This window comes from Watersipora subatra, chromosome 10 (assembly GCF_963576615.1).
Source record: "Watersipora subatra chromosome 10, tzWatSuba1.1, whole genome shotgun sequence".
In the NCBI taxonomy this organism is placed as follows: domain Eukaryota; kingdom Metazoa; phylum Bryozoa; class Gymnolaemata; order Cheilostomatida; family Watersiporidae; genus Watersipora; species Watersipora subatra.
In genome coordinates, this window is record NC_088717.1 from 15,178,759 (window position 1) to 15,203,758 (window position 25,000).

The window sequence follows — 25,000 nt, forward strand, 5'->3', positions numbered from 1 at the left end:
AAAATCCTACATAAACTATGCCCAGACTACAACCACCATGATGTTTCAGTTTATGAACCTTCTGTCACTACAATTTACAATTCAGTATCCCGACTCCTCGACAATACAATTAGATCACTAACTTTTAAAGCATTTTTGTTCAACTGAATCAATAACTCCTAATTTGGGTCTTCTCATTTTTCTTTTGGCAAATAACGAAAAACATTATTTTGTAGATGATTACTAACACTAATAATAGGCTATACAGTAGCTTTCTAGACAATATATTAGGTGAACCTATAAATGCATTTTTTACAACAGCCAAAAACAAATATATCAAATCTAGATTGGAAAATATGTACGAAATTATCCCATTAGCTATTTTAGAAAACGGAGTCTGTGAAACCAGACAACGCTTTCTTTTTAGGAGTTAACTACAGCAATACCAACTCCAGATAGTAAAGATACCTATGACATTCAGCTAAAATCCACTCTTAGGTTCCATTAGATTGCATTGATTGTGAAGCAAGCTGTGAAGCAGTGAACTCGCGCTGACGCACGACTAAACGAGAATACGTTAATACGACAATACCTTATACGACTGAGTGTACATAAGAGTATATAAATATCTACCATATTTACAAAACGAGAGTTCAGATGAGGAAAGTGAGTTTTGTTAATCAGCCCTTCTCGATTACATCAACTCCACAAATCTAATCAGTCAATCGGTTAATAAATGTATCAACCAGTGCTCTTTAGAATATGCCCTTTCAAAAACAATAATTATGGTTACAATTAAATAAAGCATTCATTAAACAAATTCCACTGATATTGACTTTGCCTTATTCATTCGTGTAAAGAATGGCCTTACCTTGAGACGAAGCCTCCAGCCAGCTGTAACACCTACTTCAGTAATACGATAATGACTATTGACTACAGCTAGCAATCTTTTCATATATATTCCTCTATTTGACAATCAGAGAGATTTATTTACAAACTCAACAGACCGAGATACTATAGAGATAAGTGACACCTCTCTACCTAGCTAGCCCACTAGCTCACTAATCTTATCTTAACAATTGAATATTCATTCTCCTATATACTATTCATAAACTACTAGTCGGTTTAAAAAAGGAAAATCTTACATAAAGAAGCGTAAAGTAGCCAACCAACTAATTATTTTATTTTTAGCTCATTAATAGTTAAAACAGATTAAGGACGCTTGGAGGAGTAAAATGATGCAAGTTCAGTTGTTGTACTGCTTTTCTAAAGAGAGTTACAGCAAATTAAAGCTTAAAAGTATTAAGTTGCTATAGGCGGCTCCGTACTTTTGAACATGACTGTATAAATGTATAAGATGAGAATACTACAGCTTTATATGGTAACTGTCATACTTCTTTCATTATTCTAGTTTATGTTAAAAACAAAATTTATGATTCTTTTCACTATGAATGCGCGTTAAGTGATGCCTGGTTCACCCGCTACTGATAGGGCATATTCACTGCTGACTGTACACGCCTAATATAGCCATATACCACAAAAACTTTTTAAAAAGTGGTTGCTTTTATATTCCTAAGGCAATTACTATGGGATATCCAGTGTCGTATAGTTTCACAGAGTCCCGTGACCAGGAGCCGGAAACAAAAACGTTTGATTCCAAACAAACCCGATCGACATACTGATCTCTAATGGAATATTCTTACCTCGCTCTCAACATCTCACTCTTTTGCATTTACTTTATTTTATTACAAAAAATCACTGGTAGTTTCTTGTAGAGAATTTTGTCTTTTTTCAAATGGTGTATAATACAACAATCAATTTCAGAGCGACTGCCAATGGGAGTAATTTTTGTTGGTTAGTGTTGCGGCCTCTCCATTATAACTTATATAAAACAATAGTGGGCGCGGCTTGTTTGTTTGGAGCCGTGCGAGCTCCGATATGCGCATCCGTTAGCAACGAAACTCTGTGAAGTTATACAGCTCTGTACTGGCAGAGTCATATAGCTTTAAAAAGTCTCGCGACCAAAACCGGAAGCAAAAGCGTCGGATTCCAAACAAACCGGATCGACATACCGATCTCTAATGGAATATTCATACCTCGCTCTCAATACCGCGCTTTTTTGCATTTACTTTACGTTTTTACAAAAATGTTATTAGCAGCTTTTTGTAGGAAATTTTGTTTTCTTTCAAATGGTTCATGATACAACAATCAATTTTAAAGTGACTGCTAATGGAAGTAGTTTTTGTTGATTAATGTTGCGACCTCTCCATTATAACTTATATAAAAATAGTAGGCGCGGCCTGTTTGTTTGGAATCGAGCGAGCTCCCGTAGACGCTTCTGTTAGTCGCGGGACTCTGTGAAACTATACGGCTCTGGGGATATCTAATTGGAGGTCAATGGAGGTAAAAGGATACCAAGCAGGTCGAGTAATACCAAGGAGGTCAAGAGATATCAATGAAGGCTGAGGGATATTCATGGGATACCAATAGAAGTCAAGGAATACTGATGGAGATCAGGTAATGCCAATATAGGTCAAGGGATATCGATTGTCACCAAAAGACATCCAAGGGATACCAATGGAGTTCAATAAATACCAATGGAGGTCGAGGAATGCCAATAAATGCCATGGGATATCGATAGAGGCCATAGGATATCGATAGAGGCCATAGGATACCGATAGAGGCCATAGAATACCTATAGAGGCCATAGAATACCTATAGAGGCCATTGGATACCTATAGAGGCCATGGGATATCGATAGAGGCCATGGGATATCGATAGAGGCCATGGGATACCTATAGAGGCCATTGGATACCTATAGAGGCCATGGGATATCGATAGAGGCCATGGGATATCGATAGAGGCCATGGGATATCGATAGAGGCCATGGGATATCGATAGAGGCCATGGAATACAGATAGAGGCCATTGCATACCTATTAAGGCCATGGGATACAGATTGAGGCCATAGGATACTGATAGAGGCCATAGGATACCTATAGAGGCCATTGGATACCTATTATAGAGGCCATGGGATACAGATAGAGGCCATATGATACCTATAGAGGCCATGAGATACCGATAGAGGCCATGGGATATCGATAGAGGCCATTAGATACTGATAGAGGCCAAGGGATACCGATAAAGGCCATGGGATACCGATAGAGGCCATGGGATAGTAACAGAGGTAGAGTGACATCCACTGATGGCCAAGAGATATCAATGGCAGACTACGCAGGAGCCAGTGAACTACCTCAGAGAGTCCAATAGCGATATAAACATGGCCAACTGCATCTTGACCAGAGGCCTGTAACGGAGTTTGATATATATATATATATATATATATACCTGAGGATAAACTACATCTATAAATAGCAGGAGTGTAGAAACAGGCGCGAGCTCATTCTAGGAAATAGATACTTAATAAGGATTGATGGACCCTCGTACATAAATTGCATAACCAACATGAATAGTATTTTTTAACCAGCCAGGCATGTTGATTCCAACTCGACCTGTTTTTCCTATAGACTAAGATGCAATCATGATATTCATCTCATCACTGGATAAGCTCTAAATGTTAAACGTATTGACTAAAGTTGGCGAACAAAGATCATACATCATCTATTCAGATAGTAATCAACTGTCTTTGGCTCATCCTTAATGTGTATGATTCATTTTTTCAATTGCATGAAGTGGTGCCTCTATATATGTGAGCAAATTCTCAAAATCCTATGCATGATTTCATTTCAATTGCAACTCACCAACTGAATAAATACAAAGTTATTTGGCGCCGTCTGAAACAGTACAACATTGAAATAGTTTAAACTAATTATATTTCAGAAAAGTACTAATGCTTCGGTGTTAAACTATAAAAGCAAACACATAATAGAGATGAGTATCAGTATCAGCATTTGGCAGCATAAGTAATAATAACGCTAAATAACAGTATTTTGTTTTGTCTATTATTTTAGATGTGTTGCGACACCACTCAAGTCAATGCACTTACTAAAACGATTTTGGAAAGACAACTTCATTTCTATTTGGAGCAATGTTGTCACGGAACAGCAATAATTATGTAGCGCGCTAAGGCTCTCATCATGTCATTGTTTTGCATCAGATGGTTTCATAATATTTGGTCTGATTTAAACAAAGTAATACTTTTGATCAAAGTACACCCCTACTGAACAGATCTCTTTTAGGTGCATATTGTTAAATTATCCAGGTCTATAGCGCCATGTTATATAACATTTCTAAGCATTGCAGCTATTGCTATCATTTTTTTTCCAACAAAAAGCCAAAATTTCAAAATCTTTGTTACACCATCTCTAAAGGTTGACTTGCAACAAAATTCACATTACAGTTATTTGGCATCAAAAGATTCACCATGTTTTACTCTGCTGTGTTGTCGGTGCAAAATATGTGGAAATGTGATAACAAGCTCTTAAAGCTCAAAAACAAACAGTTAATCGCAGCCATCACGAGACTGCCGTAGTTTGGAATCTCTTTATTTCGATGACATTCTCAAACATTGTGATTATCGTTTGGATACGTTATCACAAGAATTGAAAGGCCAGCACAAAGGCGCAATATAAACGTCTCGTAGCACTAGGCTATGACAAACGCTTCGAGTTCTGCCAAAAAGCCCGTATCAAAAGTAGATGCGCGCTACTTTACAGTTTTGTTTCAGCTTGGTCTAATCATCTAGTCGTAATCTGATCATGTTACCTATACTTCCTGCCAAACAGCGCGAACAATTTCTGCAGCATTTTTCGGCTATCACAGGTGACCAAAAGGCTTGTCATGTGTATCAGAAGATGATATGCACTCCTTCGAGGTAAAGTTGAAAAATTAAACGAATTTTTACGATAGGTTTTGAGATATTAGTGTTCAAAGTGACAGCAATGCAACGATAATGAAACAGACGTGTAAGGACAATAGAGTTTTAACGACAATAAGGTTTTGTTGAATGACTGAAGTAAATTTATGAAAATATTTTGTCGAGTGAGGTTTCATGAAAGTGTAAACAAAAGCCATCGTGTTCAACTACGTCCCATTTGAGCCGTTTTGGAATGGGAGTCCAATATAGGCGTTTTTGTGATGGCTGAAAAAAACTGTTCGTTTTTGAGCTTTCAACTCTTTTGCTACCGAAAGCCAATATATCGGCTTTCATGGTAATTCAAGTACAGACCGTAAGCCGATATATTGGCTTTTCAATATTGGTTCATTTTTCTTTTCATTACGAAGCCCACACATAAGCTAGACCAATCAAATTTTGTCTCCAGTGAAACAATGGTTCAACGATTACATTTCTAATTATCTTTCAAAACGCAAAACCAGATCGTTATCGCCATGGCAAGGAAAAACACCGCGTTCGTTCAACGCAAATAAAATGTTGGAGATTGTACGAGAGTGGAACTCACGTTGTACGTACTGTATCTTGTAGAGAATTTTTTTTGTGTAACATGTATTTTACAGTAAAACGATATCTGCTTTTATTCTCAAGATATTACTTAAATGCTAGTGGTATATCGGATTTTCGAAAAACTTGTTTTATTAATTCGGGCAGAATATTCATTCGGTAAGATTTTAATGTGGTAGTGAAAGAGTTAAGAGCTTGTAATCACATTTCTACGTATTTTGCACCTATAACACAGCATAGTAAGACATGGTGAATCTTTTGATACCAAATAACTGTTATGTGAACTTTGTTAGAAATGAACCTTTAACCAATCAGAATCTTCAGTCACCTATGTTAATTTTTAATTATATTTTACTTAACTCGTTGGCCCGATGTAAGTAATAATAAATATAACAAGTGGCTAAAAGAAGATAACTCATTTTTCTTCAAATACTAATACTTCTTCAGCTTGTGGCACTGAAAACTATCTTCTTTAACATGTGCCCTCAACTCTCAAACATTCCAGCAACACCTAACAATGTAATTGGCTTATTCTTTTAGGTAATACACGACTGAAATAATCATAAATAAGCATGCAGCAAAGCCTTAGGATGTTTACAAGGAGGTAAAACTATAAAACATTGATTTTGACATTATCCTAAAAAGATGCCAAGTGGAACAGTTACAAATTACTTCAATCAAATTATGCCTAAAAAAGAAAGTAAATTAGAAAAATTGAAGCGCAAAGATAATGGTTAGAAAATACTGCAGGAATAATAATGTAACTGTATTATCCACAATTATAATTATGTTGCTCTAAGTGATGAAGACAGAGTGTGACAATTAATTGCAAAGAATTTAATTTAAACAATTTAAATGAATTTAAACAATCAATTGTAAAGAATGCAACGGCAACTATTAAAGAAATGCTAATTATCTTGTCTTAGAAAAAGCAGAGGGTGTAGTACAAGCAGAATACACTGCCTTTGTAGCGATAGCTAAGTTTGCACAAGCAGAATAGGTTTTTTGTATAAGAGACACTCTGTGAATAAAATCAGTTCATTCAGATATGCCTAACTCCACATAAATCGTGTGTAATTTTAGTGGGTAGATTGGCCTTTTGGGTGGACTGCTTTACCCAACAGGTCAGTTGTGAAAAGTCATAAAGTACAAGGTTACAAAATGGACCCTCAATACAATTTTAATTTATTTCAGTGTTGGCATCATGAGGAGAAAATGCTGTATAGAGGGGTATAGAAACCCATAGTAATTATGTAATGCAAACCCCCTGGAAAAAATCATCATAACTTTATATACATACTGCACATATTAAAAATTAGTAATAAAACAATATGTTAACCTTAGTAGCTATAGTTACCTACAGTAACTTTAATGTATTTAGTGGTTACGATCTGCAAGATAATTTAACATTACAATGTACTATGTGCAGTATGTTTCGTAGGGAGCGCTTACTTTCGAGGCAGGCGTATAACATAAACGTTGAATTTAACTTAAATGAATTTAGCTTACTAAACACATACTTAAAGGTTGACTTGCAACAAAATTCACATTACAGTTATTTGGTATCATAAGATGTCTTACTCTGTTGTGTTGTGTTGTAGGTGCCAAATATGTGGAAATGTGATTACAAGCTCTTAAGCTCAAAAACGCCAAAATTCAATGTTGAGAGAATTTTTGTGTTAATATCATACGGCAAAAAAGTTGAAAAAATGTGCGTCTTTGTATGGCAAGAATGAAAAACATCACGTTCCACATCGTAAGGTGAAAAAAACCGTATAACAAGGGCATCGTAACCCGAGGGCGCACTGTATAGTTAACAACATGAGCTTTTATATATTAAAGCTATATGGTATATATACCAATGGCATATAGATTGATGAAATTGCAATGTGACTCTCACACCCTAAACACAGACAAATCAATAAAAAACTGCAGATAACCCAAATATTCCTGAATATTTTATAGAAATCCTAGCCATCATCAAATAATCAAAGCAACACCCAGCCATGATGATAATATTGCAATAGGCTAATGGATTTAGCTGTTTAAACCTGGTGGAGTGATTGTTAGATCATTTTCTCCAAACTAAATATATCTTCTAAAATCATCGCATCAATGTAACATAATGACTTAGTATTTTAATCTACAGATAGTGGCAACAAGAAAATTAGAAAAATAATATGATGTGGCTAAATTAAAGAGACTCTCTTGGAGAGAAAATGCCATCATAAACTGTTGAAGATTCTAGTGTTTTGGATATCAAAATTACATAGCCGCGTCAGACATTTCCATGTAGCAAAATGGTCGACAAACTAGATATCTAGCGATATCTAGTTTGTAGAGTTTCTCTCTACCTCATCTACTATAAAACCTCAATTGAACACCACCTCTATTTGAACACCACCTCTATTTGAACACCACCTCTATTGGACCGCCATTACAAGATCAGGGTTGAAAAATAGAGCGCCACCTTCTATTTGAACGCCACCTTCATTTGACCACCACTTTGACTATCTTTGATCTTTACGAACCCATAATATCAAGTGATCAGTAGAAACGTGTCCACAAAATCGTATAAATAATTAATCGTTTACATTAATAACAATCAATTCTCTTGCTGTTCAACTCCAAAGCTCTTTGCTTTTTTGGTTAAAAGCAACACCCTAGAAATAATCAATAACAGTCTCAAGCCAATAGTAGTTCTTTGTTTACCAGGGTCTTTCTACTTCTAAGTAGCCTACATAAGTTATATAAAAAAAGTTTACACTCAACATGGTAGATGACCTTTCAAAGCAATGCTATAGAAATAATTACTGACTGTCTCAGGCTGATAGTAGTGCCTTGTTTAACGCGGTCCTAATACTTTGAAGACTGCATATAAAAATTGTTTGCAAGTTTTGGGCCAAAGGTTACGTTTAGCAAAATGCTAAACGGCTAGGCTAAATGCAGCGCGTACAAGTTTTGCTTTGCTGAAAAATTGTTTGGACGCTAATATCGACTAGTTCAACAGTGCAAAAGAAAAGTTGAGGCTGGAAGTAGTGCAGGGCACGGGTAATAAAACTCGTTGAACTTGCGGGTTCATCTTCTCTCGAGTTTCGGGTAATAGAAATCTCGAGCATTTCGATCTTGCAGGTTCAGGTTTTGACTTGCGAGTTCGGGTTTTATTACACGGATCCGTTGAGTAGAGTGGACAAAACTCAGTCTATTGCGCCTTGCGCTCTAAACACTGTTTAATAACCCGCCTGTTAACCCTTTGAACCCTGGCCTTTTTTGTCAATACGTGTCAGTAACCTGGGCAGTCTACCCAACGATCCGAAGTTTTTAAACTTTTATTATATATATCTGAACGTGCTCACAATACAATGATATTTGATAAAACACTAGCAAAAAAGTCGGGCCACCCACAGCGAATGTCATCAAACAGAAAAAAAACAGTACTTTACCATTATTCGGGCTGAACTATAAAAGTTTGCACAATTTTAAAAACAACTCATAAAAACATTTCCAATAGCATCATATCCATTGAGCACATGTTCATCATTATTTTATGACTTAATAAATACTAAACAATTGTAATTAGTATTATAAAGTTCTTTATTTGCATCACAATCATTCATGACCTAACAACAAATGAGTCGTGTCAATTTTTTCGTGATATCGTTCAAATAGAATTTGTTATTAAAACGAAGTTAGGTAAAAATATTTGAAACTATTAAAACAGAAGTAAAATTTCTGGTCTAATATCTTATGCAAAAATTAATTTGATTGGTTTACGCTGTTACTTAGAAACGGCTTTTGTAAACAAAGCCTTGTGAATACCAGAATTCCCACCGATAGAGATTCTGACGCACCTTACGCAATGCCTGAAAACCGACAGTTGGGGTTCAAACTTCAAAGGGTTAAGGCTGTGAGCACAAATATCGGTAGTTAGAAAATAGTAAATAACCATAAATAAATTGAATAGAATTATAATTGCATAGTAAACTTTAAAACATGTCTGATATTTCAAAATTTTAAACATAAAATTCGTATTAACAAACCCGATACCCAAAAAACCCATTGGCCAAGAAGTACTCGTGCCAAGCACTACCATCTACTCGATACTCGAAAAACTCGAACGGAAGGGGACGAGTCTAAAATCGTTGGCCAAGAAGTACTCGTGCCCAGCACTAGCCAGAAGAGATTGTGGAAGGTATTGGACAATTAGAAGATGTTCGTTCCATCGAAAGCAACAATCAGAACGCGGCTAATCGTGAAAACGATGGAAATATTTTTGTTTTCAAACGGTTAATTGTTGTTTCTGCATGTAATATAAGTATGGTTCGTTTATGTCACTTGTTCTTGAAAATATATTTGTATCATTTGATAGATTATCATTATATAACTTATATATATGCAGGTTTATAGCATGTTATTTATTAGCATCCTTGCGGCTGTCTCAACACGGCTTACAATGGACCAGTGCTCATAACTCCACTTCTATGGCACATAAAAAGCTAGTTTTGGCTGCAAACTGTAGCAAACATATTAGTGAATGCAATGAGCTTTCATGCAACAATTTAGTATAGATATGAAATAAAAATTTGTCTTAAAATTTAGAATGAAATAAAATTGAAAATTCCAACAAATTGCAAAGAAGGACACAGGCTATAATAACATCGCAGGTCAATTGCAAGGAGTAGATATCAACTGGTAGAGATATTTCTCGGGTTCTCTATGCATATTTATAAAGAGATCTTTGACAACTTAGAGGTAAGTTAGCAGATTCATTGCATCCAAAATGATTAATATCGCTTCTCTGAAAAAAGAGAGCAACATATAGGCGACATTCGCATCACCCATAATAGGGCTAAATTTATCTTCCGAAAATTCTGACGAGCCATTTGAAAAATACACCGTCAGCCTCTATTTGAAACCCGTCTCCAATTGAACGCACTATAGAGGAATAGTTGAAAAATAGAGCGCCATGGCGTTTAATTGGAAGTTTTCTCAGTATATGTATTTCTCTGAACCAAAAAGCTGAAGTGAGAAAATCACACACCACAAACAGTGTTGCTCTATTAATGAATCTCTATATTGTCTATATACTATATATGTAATACATAATATTAACATCTCTCGGTCCATCAGAATGTATACCTTTTACAAAGATCTACTGACTAGCACTAATGTGGCATCTCTATAAACTCATGTCTTACAGACTCTCTATAAACTCATGTCTTACAGACTCTCTATAAACTCATGTCTTACAGACTCTCTATAAACTCGTGTCTTACAGACTCTCTATAAACTCGTGTCTTACAGACTCTCTATAAACTCATGTCTTACAGACTCTCTATAAACTCATGTCTTACAGACTCTCTATAAACTCATGTCTTACAGACTCTCTATAAACTCGTGTCTTACAGATTCTCTATAAATTCGTGTCTTACAGACTCTCTATAAACTCGTGTCTTACAGACTCTCTATAAACTCATGTCTTACAGACTCTCTATAAACTCGTGTCTTACAGACTCTCTATAAACTCATGTCTTACAGACTCTCTATAAACTCATGTCTTACAGACTCTCTATAAACTCATGTCTTACAGACTCTCTATAAACAATCATTTTACAGACTCTATATAAATTATGTAACTTACTTGCTTCAATTCAGAAACCCTAAAGCACCTCTTCAATGATACCACTGATGGAAACCCTAAAGCACCCCTCTAACAATGCCACGACGATGTCAATCTAAAAGTTATCAAGCATGAGTAAAATCCCCTGTAACTTCCTCTTACTGCAGTCATCAGCCGCCAGTCACAAGCACAATAGCTGATATCATTGACACCTCATTTGACAGCATGCACAAGGACCAAGACTGCTTTATGTTTGTCCACATTCAAGCGCAAAACTCTAAACCATTAATGTAAAATCACTACAACCCACTCAGAGCCATCATACATTAGTTATATTGCTTAGATATAAAGGCAAATCCTACACAAAAAACTTCTCTGTTGAAAATTTTTGTAACGTGTAGCTGGTAATCTTTGTGGGCTCATAAACTTGTAATTGCTAAACCTTTTATCCCGTCAAAGATGTCACACTATTAGTTTCAACTTCCTCTACACGCTTGTAACAGTTAACTATTCTATGCCTCTGTCATTATTATCATATTTCTTTTGCTTTTAAGTTTTAATCCTACCAGCAATATTAATATTCATCACCTAGAAAGCTACAGCGTTTGGAAAAATTTTGAATGTTACATGCCAAAAATAGATTTGAGTGTAAAGTAAAATATTTTCTCAAATTTTACAACGCAAGTTGAAAGAATTGTATGCTGATATGATTGTAAGTAGAGGTTTGCGTGTATGTTAAATCTAACACGAGTTGTTTATTAACAGTTCCGTGCTGCCTAAGCTGTAGGTCAGTCTCCCTGGTTTTAGTATACATACTACTACCTCTGTTATAACGCTATATATTTAATTTACATATTTATTTTATATATGATATACAGCAGTACTCTGCCAGTCCGGTGTGCTGCAAGGAATGGCCAGGTGTAATAAGCATCTGCACAATTATTCCGCAATGCCCAATATGGTCCGAATGGCACAGTTGGCGGTGGTTCTGGCTGCAAGGCCAAATATCTGAGTTTGTGCCTCATGCTTAACTTCTAATCGAGACTGAGGACAGATGGACCAACACAACTCTTATTATAGTAAAGATGGCATATTTATAGTATGTAATTTACATAATTACATATTTATTTACATATGTATTTAATAAAGTTAATGGCATGAACTTCATACCACCCCTGCTTCTGTTAACCGCGTCTACAAATGCTACACTGGCCTTTTTACCGCCACAGCATTGTCTCATGCAGTAATATCCCATCCATGCTACTAACTACTAGCCCACACACCGTGTGAAATGGTAATACCAGCACTACCACACCTAAATACAAAATAAAAGGTGACCTCACCTGCTTTCTTGGAGACTGGAGAGGATTGATAGCATTAGCTGGAAGAATTCCGGCAGGAAACAGCATATGAACGGCGCTTGTACGTCTCTACAGTGAGATAGATGTGAGGTTGAACAGCTCCAGTGTAAAATTTGGTAATAATGCGATGTGAGAATACAATTATGTCAATATTAATTATAGCTTGCAATTGTTGAAGTATCTCAGACGCATCTCTTTTAACGCATCTCTTTTAACGATAAGTGACAGAAATGGTAACAACTTTATTGATTAGAAGCTGACCAACGGAAGAATCGAATAAACTGGTAATTATTTTACATAGATCTTGGGCTAAGTTTTGCTGATTACCAACTTTCCCAAAACACGGCTGTTGTAAAGCAAGCAATCGATTATCGTAACCTTTTAAGACTAAATATCTACCAAAATGTTAGGCTATGGTTTTAAATGTTGGTCGAAGAAGCTTTGACCTTGCAACGACCTTGCAACTACCAATGCGGTATACACAAATAAGTCATCGCATACCATAGTTATATCACATTTGCTACAAAAGCTACCGAAATTATGCTGAGGTCATGAAAGATATGCAATTGGAATTATAACATTATCGACATGACCACACCTCCTGTAAGCAGGAAATACAAAACTTCCACAAGCCTCTCAGAAATTCAGGGTCATACGAGTCAAGCAGCAGATGGGGTTCAATACAGCCAACGTGATAACAGCGACAACGAAGGCCTCAACACTTAAAATCCGCAATTTCAAAAAACTTGTTCTCTCAATGATAGAACTGAGCAGATAGTAGAATAATAAAAAATGTTAAACAAGTGTTTTCTCAAGTCCTGCAACTACATCAGAAAATGGTATAATGATTTGTTTGCCCTTTGTTTAATGGTTGAAACAACAGAAAAGACAAATCCCAATTTTTCGTTTCCTAACCTATGAGTAACTTAATCGGATAATTGTTATTTTAATTCGCTGACTAAACATGCAGGAAAGAGGTAATAAAGTCACGTCTGTTATACTAAATTGAAGTCCTTTGATAGTTGAATATGCCAGACACATACATTCCTCAAGTTGAAGAAAAGAGGTGATAGTGTTGGGGTAAAACTAACAACAGTTAGGTTTCACTCATAGTCACGCTCTACTTATATAGCTTATAACTTATATAGCTCAATGTTATACATCAAGGAGGGTCTACAATGCGCGCATTGATGTCATCACTTCTAGGTGACATCGGTACCAAGAACAACACAAATGCTTACCTTAGTTCAGCTATAACCACACAGATACTACTATTATAGTGTAGCTATGATAGCAAGTGTGCTGTGAATAACCAACTACACAAATACTATTGTAGCATAGCTATGATAGCAACAGTGTATTGGGAGTAACCAGCTATACATCTACTATTGTAGTATTGCAACTAGGGAATACAGGCCTGATTGTGGTATAGCTATGATAGCAAACATGTACAGCGAATCCAGGTCCATAAGCTAACACACTTCTCACCTTGCTTGAACCTTTAGAAGGTAGAGTTAGGAAAGGACCAAACAAAGGTCCATGGGAGTTATCTCCTCTATTCTTCTCAGGCAATGGAGTGCTACGACCCTCATACTTCACATAGTTGTCTTTGAATTCAGCGAGGCTGCCGCACTCGCTGTCGCTATACTGCAGCAAGCTGTCTTGACCACCAGATAACAAGCTTATAGCAGAAAAGCTTGTGTTGGCCTTGCTACCGCATGGAGCTGACGAAGGAGGAGCCATTTCATCAGCTTCACTAAGAGTGGATAACCCCTGGTGATTGAGAGTAAAGCTAGTCTCATCATCAGCAGAGCAGTGCCTAACGGTCACTACAGGTTCAGAGATGTCTAGCTTGTCTAGAGACGTGGTACTAACGCAATAGTTGGCAGACTTAGATAGCTTATTATTACAGGCTAGAGGTTTGAGCCGAAAGTGGGAAGAAGCGCCTCTCTTCCGGGAAAGAGTTGAATGATTTTCAGAACCAAGGCTATCCGTTTTAGAATTGCGTCTGCAAATAACAAAAGATTAAAATAAATTTCAAACTTTACTCTGTGATAGTGTTAAGAGAAATCTTATATTAAAGGAAGTCGTCAAAATAATTCACAACCATTACAAAATCTGGCCCTGTACTATCTATCTTATCTGATAAGCCTTTTGTATATAGACACCAATATGGTAAGCCAAGGATGTTTTTCCAAGCAGCAAAAATCAGACTTCAAAGATATAAAGCAGTGAGATTGAGAGTAGATAGAATTCCACCTCTCGAAAAACTCATCTGATTGGAATAAAAATGGTATTATAAGGTGAAAACCTGATAGGCACAATTCATGTTTATAATGACAAGTTTGTTTTAAACGATTATATAACAAAATACAATAGAGAAATTATATAAGCCATGTTGGTTTACGCATCACGTTGATCAAAAATGCATAATTAGCTTCTCTGAAATAAGTTTTATCAGGTCCATGTTTGCTTTGCCGCTTCCTTTCTATAAGCGAACAGACAGACAAACAAACAAACTTTGTTTTCTGTACAGATAGGTTTAGATTCTGTTAATCTCCATCATATAATCCACTTGTTTTAGTGCTATGTACGAAGCTCTTACGATAATACCTAATCCAACCTGTGACGATTTAAAGATGCAAAGGAAACCTCGCAACGAACCACCTTCATATGTAGAGGTCCATTATATGAACATCGCAATACACGGAACTGATGTCACTAGTTTATGCTTTAGCCCGAACAAAGCAGTACCTGTCTACCTACCACCAATCTTACCATATTAACACAATTGAACTAACCCAGGACTAGATCTGCTGACAGAGTCATCAAGTTTCTGCTGGGAAATCTCACCATCTCTAGTCTGTCCTTGTAGCGAGACAGAGCTGTCCGTCTGATTTTTATTGGTTTTGTCCCCCAGAATGTCTGCAGCAGAACAAATAGTATATTAATTAGTATAAGCTAGTCAGTCAACACCCCCAGACTGATATAACATCGCTTTATTGGTTGGTTAAGCCGCCTGGCGCAGAAAATACTAAACTCATTTTAGAGTGGTTTCTGACACACCAAAGGGCTTCGTGTCTTCATCCACAGGCTTAACTTTAATATCAAGAAATTTTTATTATCATAAGAGCTGTATCCATCAGTCCATCTATTTGAAGCCACATTCACGGATTGCAAAAAAAAACATTGCAGGATACAGGATTCGAACCACCAACAATGGGCTTCACTGCCTAGCATGCTACCATCTGCACCAACCATTTGCCTTGCATATTCAAGAATTATTGTGTGCATAATTATTCTCTGTGCTTATTTGCACACCTGACGATCTCCCATGGCATACCGAACTGTCAGGGTCCTAGTAATAAAAACCTGTTGTTAATCAGCTACAATACTCTTAGGGGTGTTACTTCAAGCTCTTATATGTAAATACATTGCAAATCCAAAAAATGGTGGAACCCCGCAAGAATTTGGATGATCTACAATCTACGGCTTAAACCCTATTTCAATTGCTGGTGAGTATAACTGCTTCATATTATACCATAACATAAATATCTTGAATGACTCAATACCTAAGAAAAAAGTTTAAAAAGTACTGTTTAGCAAGTAGAGACAATCTTCAACCAATAAAAACATGTGATAACTCTTTCATGGCTCCTGCAGTAATTAAACGATATGCAAAAAAACTGTAAAAAAAAACTGCATTAAAAAATGACGATTAATAAACAAACGTTTTTATTGTTATTTCACTTTACAAGACATGTGAAGACGAGTGTAGACTCATTGAGACATAAGTTGATAGGCAAAGGTAGTGATAGAGATACACGGTAGGCCTACATACTTGAACTTAGACAAAGTCATGTCCCTCTTTCTTTATCAATCAAAAATTGTGATGCTAAGAGGAACTTTTCACGTAGTATGTTTGACACTGAAAGTCTAAGGCAAAAAATTTGCTAAAATTGCGTTTATTGGCAAATTAGTATCATATGATAGTAAGTATGATCGGGTAGTCGGCAACTAAACTGGCTCTCACATCCACGCTCCAGCGTGGATGAGGAGGGTGGCTAGTAACCCTGCAACATTAAAAACAAAACCTGACAAAAGGCGGAGGAGCTACTCTGCAAGCCAATGGCTAGCTAGAGATGAGGTCTCTATAAAAACATCCAACAGAAGGTAATGGCAAACCACTGTTGAAACCTGCCAAGGAAAGTCATGGCTATAGGAAGTGGGGAGAACCATAGTCGCCTACATACTCCCAGGACATGGTACTTATAGAGAGAGAGAAGTGTAAGATCTGAGCATAAGTAGCTTATTTGAATGCTAGTCTAATCAACAGTTGCATAGCAACCAATAACCAGATTAACCCTTTTGAGGTGTAGCGAAGACATTCATCTGATGAGCTCTCTGTATGCCTCTCAAACTGGCAACACAATCAGTATATGTACTCATTTTATACTCTCGTCTGATGAGCCCACTCAGACACCGCCTGGTGCCACTCTCTGAGAGATAAGCGGCAAATTCGAATGTTATAGAACACTTTACGTCAGGAAGCGTGTCAAATTGGACAAGGCTGACTGGTTACTTTTAAACTAGTGGCCTACAGCTCACAAGCGTGTGCACTCAGTGGCCGTTGTAATCCTGCCAATAAACCTCATCTCTTTGTCACTCAGATGACACATAACCTCTGCTAGACGCTGGGTTTCAAGCCCAAAATGTTGAAGACTTCAAAGAGCTATCAAATTACTGCGATTAGATGTACTAAAGGAACTAGTGCAGTTGAGAAGTAATTAGACTGAGTTCGTAAGAGAAAACCAATCAAATATGCGGTTTCTGTTGAACCGTCTTGTGGTCTTGTTATGTTATTCTAGTTGACCCTGAAAGGATTTTTAAGCGGCTGCTGCAATACAACGCAAGCGATACCAAGGTATTGGCCATAGATAGAAAAAGCTCATTTCTGTAATTACAAATAATTGTTTCGAGACAGCAAAAAAGGGAAGCCAAATGAAAAATAATGATAATTGCCTCCCCATGAGCAGGCAAGAAAGAGGTCAGGAGAGCATAAGTAAAACAGAGAATTTAGAGTCACATAAGAGACTAGCTGCCAACCAATATACCTGTCCTATAAGTGTTGGAATTTTATAAAGTGCCATTTGAGTTCACTGCAAACATGAGAAACTCGATGTATTCACCACATAAAGTTATAATATAAAACTGTTATACTATCATACCGTCTATGCTATTATTATTACACGAAATATCAAAGTAATTAACTGCCGCAATATTAGCTACTATATATGGAAGCCTATAAAACAGACAACTTACACAGAAAATATTGAAATTCCATTTTTAATAACTGTTATATGAGAGGTTTGCAATATTTTGGGCAAAGTTTAAAACACTGATTCAGCTCACACCATAAAGTTAATTACCATGTTGGTAAGCGCACACAACTTGTTAGTCTCAATTAAGTCCAAGGAATTTTTATGAAGGAACTCCCCTTCCGTCACAGCATGCATTTCAATATGTAGACAATTGGGCATTGCAACAACGAACAAAAATCTCTGACCAATAAAATTGCATACCCACATTGATTGCTAAGCTCTCTGGCAGCATATAACTAGAGATACAAAAGTCTCTCACAGGCAGATATCACCCCCTGTTATCATACGTTTGATGATTTAAACAAGATCTTAAAATACTGGTATCCTGGCTTCAAAAACTTGTAAGTAAAGCGTTCAAGGATAGACTTTGGTAAAGTACTACAACCAATAATTAAGAGATACAAAACATTACTTCGCTACAATATCCATGAAAAGTCACTTTTTAGTTTAGCTGATTTAGTAGTTTCTACTTTCTTCAGAACATGCTGAAGTTGCAAACGATTGAGTGAGATTAGAACAAACCTGGACATAGGCCGGTAAAGTTGAGAGATATTAAGTCTGAATTACAAACTGGTCCGTTCACGCTACTCAGAAGTTGAGTGTAGTTTGGCTCATCAGCAAAAGACAGTCCTCTTTTGGAGTGCTGTCCGTGCTCTTTTCTCGAGGAAAGATATGGATGGGCTAAGAAATGGTAATTATAATAACAATGGTAGTAAATTTTTTGAAACTACAAAACAGCAAAACAAAATCAAGATGCCCACACAGATACATATGAATATAACAAGTGCACAGAGTGTAAAACTAACAAACTTTAATTAATACTGACCTAATCTGGATGATTTACGTCTATTGGTGATTTTTGTAACTCTTTTCTTCACACTTTCTTTTAGGAAGTCCATCGAAAGTTCTTCTTCATAAAATAATTTGAAGAATTAGGCTACAATAAATACCACACAGGTCAAGTTATTTGCACACTAGCACTTTTGCACACTAGCACTTTTGCACACTAACCTGCCGGATAAAGCATGTTACATGCAAAAAAGAGTTTAAGCCATGTAACTAAAAGAAACAAACTGTGTCAGCAGCAAACAAAAATGACATAATACTGAGTGTTTACTATATCCATAGCCCTAATAACTATACAGTATAGTTAATAGGTCTATGACTATATCTTAGAAAATATAATCTAAGATAATCTAGAAAATCTTTACTGAATGCCCAAATCGTACAATTAGTGCAAAATGTTCATACATGTATGTTAAAGAATTTTGTCCAAAAAAGAAGGTACCGACAGTATTTAAAAACCCCAAATGTTTTAAAATGCATATTTTAACATTTAAGACCACTGCATAAGCAGTTTTATGAGTTCAGTTTAATGATGGACGATTAAGACTTTAAAGGTTAATAAATGCAAACACATTTTTTTGTTTTATTTGTAAGCTACAATATACAAACATATACAGACATACGAGTTTTGTTAACATTTCAGTAAATAAGTTCTATCAGTTGTGTTGCATAATCTCTAGTTGATCTGCAACAAGTTAGATTGTAAAAATTGATAAAAAACAAAATGCCATTTTCTCTGAGTATAGTTTAGTTGTAACAAGCATAACTTTATCCATTCCTAACTTATATATGGCCTACATGTGTTCTACCCTACAACACCTGTAAAATATACCAACACACTATTTATGTTACAAAAAAAGCTTTACAACTTATATGCAAAGACCTAAACATACCCCATAAAAACCATCGCTAGCCACCTACCAACTTAATAACAAACACTACTGGTGTTCTTCCCCTATCAAAGCTATCACAGTATTTTATCTGCCTCACTGCTCATTCAATACTCCACAATAACTGCCTTAAATATTTCAGGCTATAGCTTTCAAACCATAAACCATGATCACAAAACTAGGACCAGATTTAAATTTCCTAATGCCATAAACCACAACAAACTCAACAGTAACCTGCTAAATTCATTTAATAACCTCTGCACTCATTTAAGAACTCTTCCTCTGCAATCTTTTAAAACAAAACTCAAACTACACCTACTATCCTCTGACCAATAATACCATTCACCATCTAGCCTTACCTATTTTAACATTTTTATATTATACGTTGTTTTCATAACTAGAAATTTGTTGTCATAGATATCCATAACTATTTTCACGGAGCTTTTATTTGTCCACTTTTTGTTTAAACAATACTCATATCAATCCCCAAGCTTGCTTTTTGCTTATTTTATGCATTCAGTTCCAACACACCCTATACGATGCACCACCAGTCTAAACAACTTGCTTATACAGCCTTGTGTCGTCCTGTGCTGGAATATGCTTGTACAGTATGGGATCTGAGGGACAGACAGACAGTACATAACTTGGAAATGGTTCAAAACCGAGCAACACGATTCATAGCCTATCTTAAAGGTAGAGATAGTGTCAGCAACACCCAGATTCATAGCCTATCTTAAAGGTAGAGATAGTGTCAGCAACACCCGTAAAATGCTAGGTTTACAATCGCTTGAATCCAGAAGAAGAAATCAGAGAGTAGCTTTACTGATGAAGATTCTATCACACGAAAGTAAGCATAATGTGCTAGCTTCTGCTTATGATGAGCTTACTACTGACAGAAGGAATACTGCCATAATCACACGTGCTGCTGCCCGAAGTGAGCCAACATCAATATATGCCGTGACTCACCTCTTTCATAATAGTTTCTTACCCAACACCGTTAGAGACTTAAGACTTAAATCTCAGAGTGAAACATAACTCAGCCTAATGCTGGAATCTAGGTGAACCGGAGTATTAACCAAATTTGTACTTCTGAGGCACTTTCTCAAGGCCCCTGGGACTAATTACAAGTGTAATATTACTATCGAGTAAGTATCGAGTAAGTAACATTGTTATATTAGTTAGACTATTCATTAGTTTTTTAGTTAGACTATAGTTATCCTGTGTTGTTCTTCTTTGTTGTTGTTTTGTACAATGATTTTTAGTTAGTTTACTTGTTGTGGCATCTTGTGGGAAACATGTTGAAAATATGACTATTGATTACCACAATAAAGATTGCTCATATATATATATATATATATATATAAGCATGGCAAAAAAGTAATTTTTTAAGCAGGCAATTTACAAGGCCTCTTCAAAAAAGCACAAGTATGCTGACCTGCCAATTCGGACAAATTTCTTACTACAATTCTTTGATAGACAAAAGGAAGTAGGTATGTTAAATTCTATTGATTCGTTCTAAAAAGTGGATCAGGTAAAATTATTACGGAAATAATTTGCTGTAATGTCTACTTTGAGAAAGAAAAAAATTATTTCCTAAACACAGGAGTTTTAGATTGATTTTTTAAATAATATATTTATTGATCTTACTTTGAACTATTAAATTGTATAGTCGCTGTAAATAATCCCGATCTAAAATGTCGTTACTTAGCTAGCAGCTCAAAACTCCCTCGGTTTAAATTAAAATGTGTACATAGCCTTGCGTCCATATAGAGTATGGAACTATATAAGCATTTTCGTTTTGACGGACGGTTTCCGACGGATGTTAAAATGTCACTTGATTAGCAATATGATCGAACATAGTACAAACGTTGCGCAAAAAGAGTCGAATCTTCTAACGCCGAATTTTTGTAAATACATGTACGTGTAGTCTCGAAATATACCTAAGTTTTACGGACAACAGTCTATGCGGATCTTAGGTCCAATCCATGTAATGTCGAAGTTATTTCTAGGTTTCGGCGACTATAATAGCGTCGAGAGTCGGTCGAATGTTCGTTCATTCTCTTCCTATCCCATAGGTTTAACTTCTGTGATAATGTACTTGTATTGGGTTTCATTTATCTGATTTTGATCTTGGTTGGTTTCGAGAACTCTGCTAGGGAATTCGATGTTTTATCATATTGTTATGATATGGCGAGCTGGCAGGCAGTAGTTTTTGTCCTGTTCATTCAAACAGGACACAAATACATTGTATATGTAATAAAATTGCATGGGTCCTACCACGCATGGCTGTAGCAAAGGTATCCAGCAAACGATTATCATACCTGCCTAGGTTTTTCCACCAAATCAACTGTTGCATGCAATATGATTACGCTACAACATAAATTAACAAATGGTTTTTCACAGCAATTGTAATATATTGACAGGCACAATTGAATTGAATAATTGGATAATATAAATCTGTTTTGGTATACAATAATGAATAATTTATGGGTAAGCACCTCTGTAGCATAACTGCAGACTGCACATTCCTCTTATCAACCGATATGGCTGCTTTCAGTAGCGAGTTTTGCTCTCCCATTTCTTTCTATTATCATCTCTTGATTTTTACTGTTTTAGTCAAGTCTTCTGAGGTATAACCAAGTTTTAAGCTAATGATTGACTATTTTAGATTTTTTTGCTCGACCCTTAACAGGGTTAGTGCATGTCGAGCTCAATCATCCAATACTTGGAGCTCAGTCATGATTAGCTTTCCATGATATAACTCTGGCTTTGAGTCTTTTACTTCCTACAGTTTCTTTGTGTTCGGCACACGAACTACTTTAATCTCTGAATCTAACCAGAGGCTGTATTACATCTGAATTACCTCTGATAAGGCAAAACACTCTTTGTCACCTTTGGTGTTGCGAGAGTGCCTCATATGTCTAACAGGATGCTCCAATATATTTGGTCCTTGGTTCAACATAACCACTGATCATGTTTTGCTGTTAGCTGGGCAGCCCCTCATTTCGCGTATGGTCCTTGGTAAAAAGCTTTGGTGGAAGCGTCTGGAGTTCACAGTAATTGACGTTGGATCGCCGCAAGCCGCCGAGCTTGCAATCATTGTCATCATTGTACGATCATTTACTATCTCGTCATACGCTGACGAGAGTGCACTGTGAGTGTCTTCTGCTTGCAGGATGCAGATCAGCAAGTTCAACCTGTGGTTATGTCATCGCTTTTGAAGCATTTTCAGGCCCAGTTTATTTCGTGCATCACTTACACTTTCCCTTTTTAGTTTGCTTATGAATCGTATTGCACTGTTCTGTACCATCTCGACATCATGTATGATGCTCTTTGACAATAGACCCCACATCGTGTCAGCATTTTCTAGGATTGGTCTGCATAGGCTGGTGTATGCTATGGAACAACCCTGTTTAGAGGCATCATGTAGTACATATTTCAGCATGCCTGGGACCTTACAGGCTTTTTGGGTTTTTTGTTTTACTTATTTCTCAAATCTGAGGTCGCACTGTAGGGTGACTCCTAGATATTTCATTCTCTCCTTCCATTCGAACAGTGTGTTTCCAAGTCTGTAGGTCAGAAGCACAGTCCCGTTGCCAAATGCAATTGCATGGCAGTTCGAGTTGTTGAAGGGCATCTTCCATTTGGAGGACTAGTTATGTACGGCATTCATATTTGACTGGAAGTTAGTAGCATCTTTGTCAGAGTTTACTCGCTGATATACTAATGTGTCATCAGCATAAAAAATAACACAACAATTATCAACACTAGTTAGGTCATTTATGTATGTAAGAAACAATTTTGGTCCAAGTGCAGAGCCCTGAGGTACTCCCGATATTACTAGCAGTTGTTTGGGGCACTGGCCACCGACTAAGACTTTGTCTGCGATTAGTGATAACATCTTGAATTCAGTTTACAATCTGAGTGTTCACAACCGGAATCTGTCATAGTTCTTGGTCTATAAGGCTTCACTTGCAAACAACAAGTCGGGGTTCAATTCCCAAAAAAAACCACTGGTTGTGACAGGAATCCAACCTTGAACTGTTCTTTGCAACTGGTCTCCAGTCATCAGGGTTCTCTTACCACTGGACTCAGACATGTTTAGCCAAGTTCACAGAGCCATTGTCTGAGCAGCAATGATCTTAAAACCACACAACATTTTCTGCTTCTAAAAAGCTAAGCAGACATTATACTTGATCTTTGAGGAATCGCTCACCAGGAATAGGTTAAAGTTGGTTACATCATGCCTTTCTACACTGACCTCTGAACCTATGTATCGCTTGGTCTACGCTTCTAGTCATTTGTCTCTCGTGTAAAGTAATAATAAAAGTCTTTTTTAATAATAGCAATATTCTTAATTTAATTTTTTACATATTGTTTAATTCCCATAGTGATTTTGAAAGAGGTATTATAGGTTGTTTGAGCTGAAGACTATCTTTACATGCTTAACGGGTGTCATGCATTTTTAACTTTGTTCTGAGGTATTGACTCTTCAAGATGTTGATCTTAGTGTTCCTACGAAGCAGTTGTACTGACTAGCAGTTCAAAAAGGCTTTCAAGCCTTAAATTGTAGATGCAGTAAAGAGGTCACCTAAATTCTCGGGAGGTTCTTACCGTTTTTTTTTTGACTTTGCAGTTGAAATAACTTCCCTAAGAGTGATGTAGCTGGTTGCTGATCTTTAACAGGATTTGTTATTAACCCAACTTTTTGACATGGACAGTAACAAGAGTCTTTGTGTTTCTCAATTGCTTTATTCTAAAAATGATATGGTGTAGGTTAGTAACAAGAGTCTTTGTGTTTCTCAATTGCTTTATTCTAAAAATGATAGGGTGTAGGTTAAGTTTTCTTAGCTTTCTAATTAGTCTTAGGTTGCAATTTAGATTGAGAATTAGGTTTGCAGTTCAGCTGCTTTTAAAATATAAAATGACAAAAGAGTATTTTTTCTAATATATATCAAGCTGCTATCAGGGTGTCTTGTCAATAAATGAAATGATCAATAAACACCATATGTCTTTTCAAACCATCACAGGAAGTTATTTCTCCAAATGTATAATTACCAGCTGATGAAATTATCTGCACATCACCTGATGGTTTACAGCCTCATATTTTTGTAGTCTGGCAAACTTAGCACGACTTAACTAAATATCTCACAGTTCTGATGGGTTTTGCGAATAGAGTTATATTTCAACTAATTTATTTTTTAGCTATGTTCAATATGTTTTATTCTATGAATGTTTTACTTGTGATAGCCAGAGAAAGCTCTTTTAACACTTCCATATACCTCATCGCATTGTTGAATCTGTCGGTTGAAAAAGTTTTTTCTAGTCTTATGAAAAACTTGACAATCTTTAGCACAATTTGCTGTTTAAATTACCGACACTTGATATATATATTTATGCTTTATAAACCTTGTTTAGAGTAATTTTAGAATAGTTATACTCATCATAAGTTATACAAATCAGATGATTCATAACAATTAAGACTTACATTCATTTTCAGACAGA

The 25,000-nt window shown here is 36.3% G+C and overlaps 1 protein-coding gene across 1 annotated transcript in view; it reads right to left on the minus strand.

The window, feature by feature from the left end:
• Positions 1-12,410, minus strand: part of LOC137406414 (rho guanine nucleotide exchange factor 4-like) — a 52,061-nt gene extending 39,651 nt beyond the window's left edge. The window contains exon 1 of the mRNA XM_068092988.1: positions 12,361-12,410. The gene's annotated coding sequence lies outside the window, so the exon portion shown is untranslated. The remainder of the gene's footprint in view (positions 1-12,360) is intronic.
• Between the last annotated feature and the right edge of the window lie 12,590 nt (positions 12,411-25,000).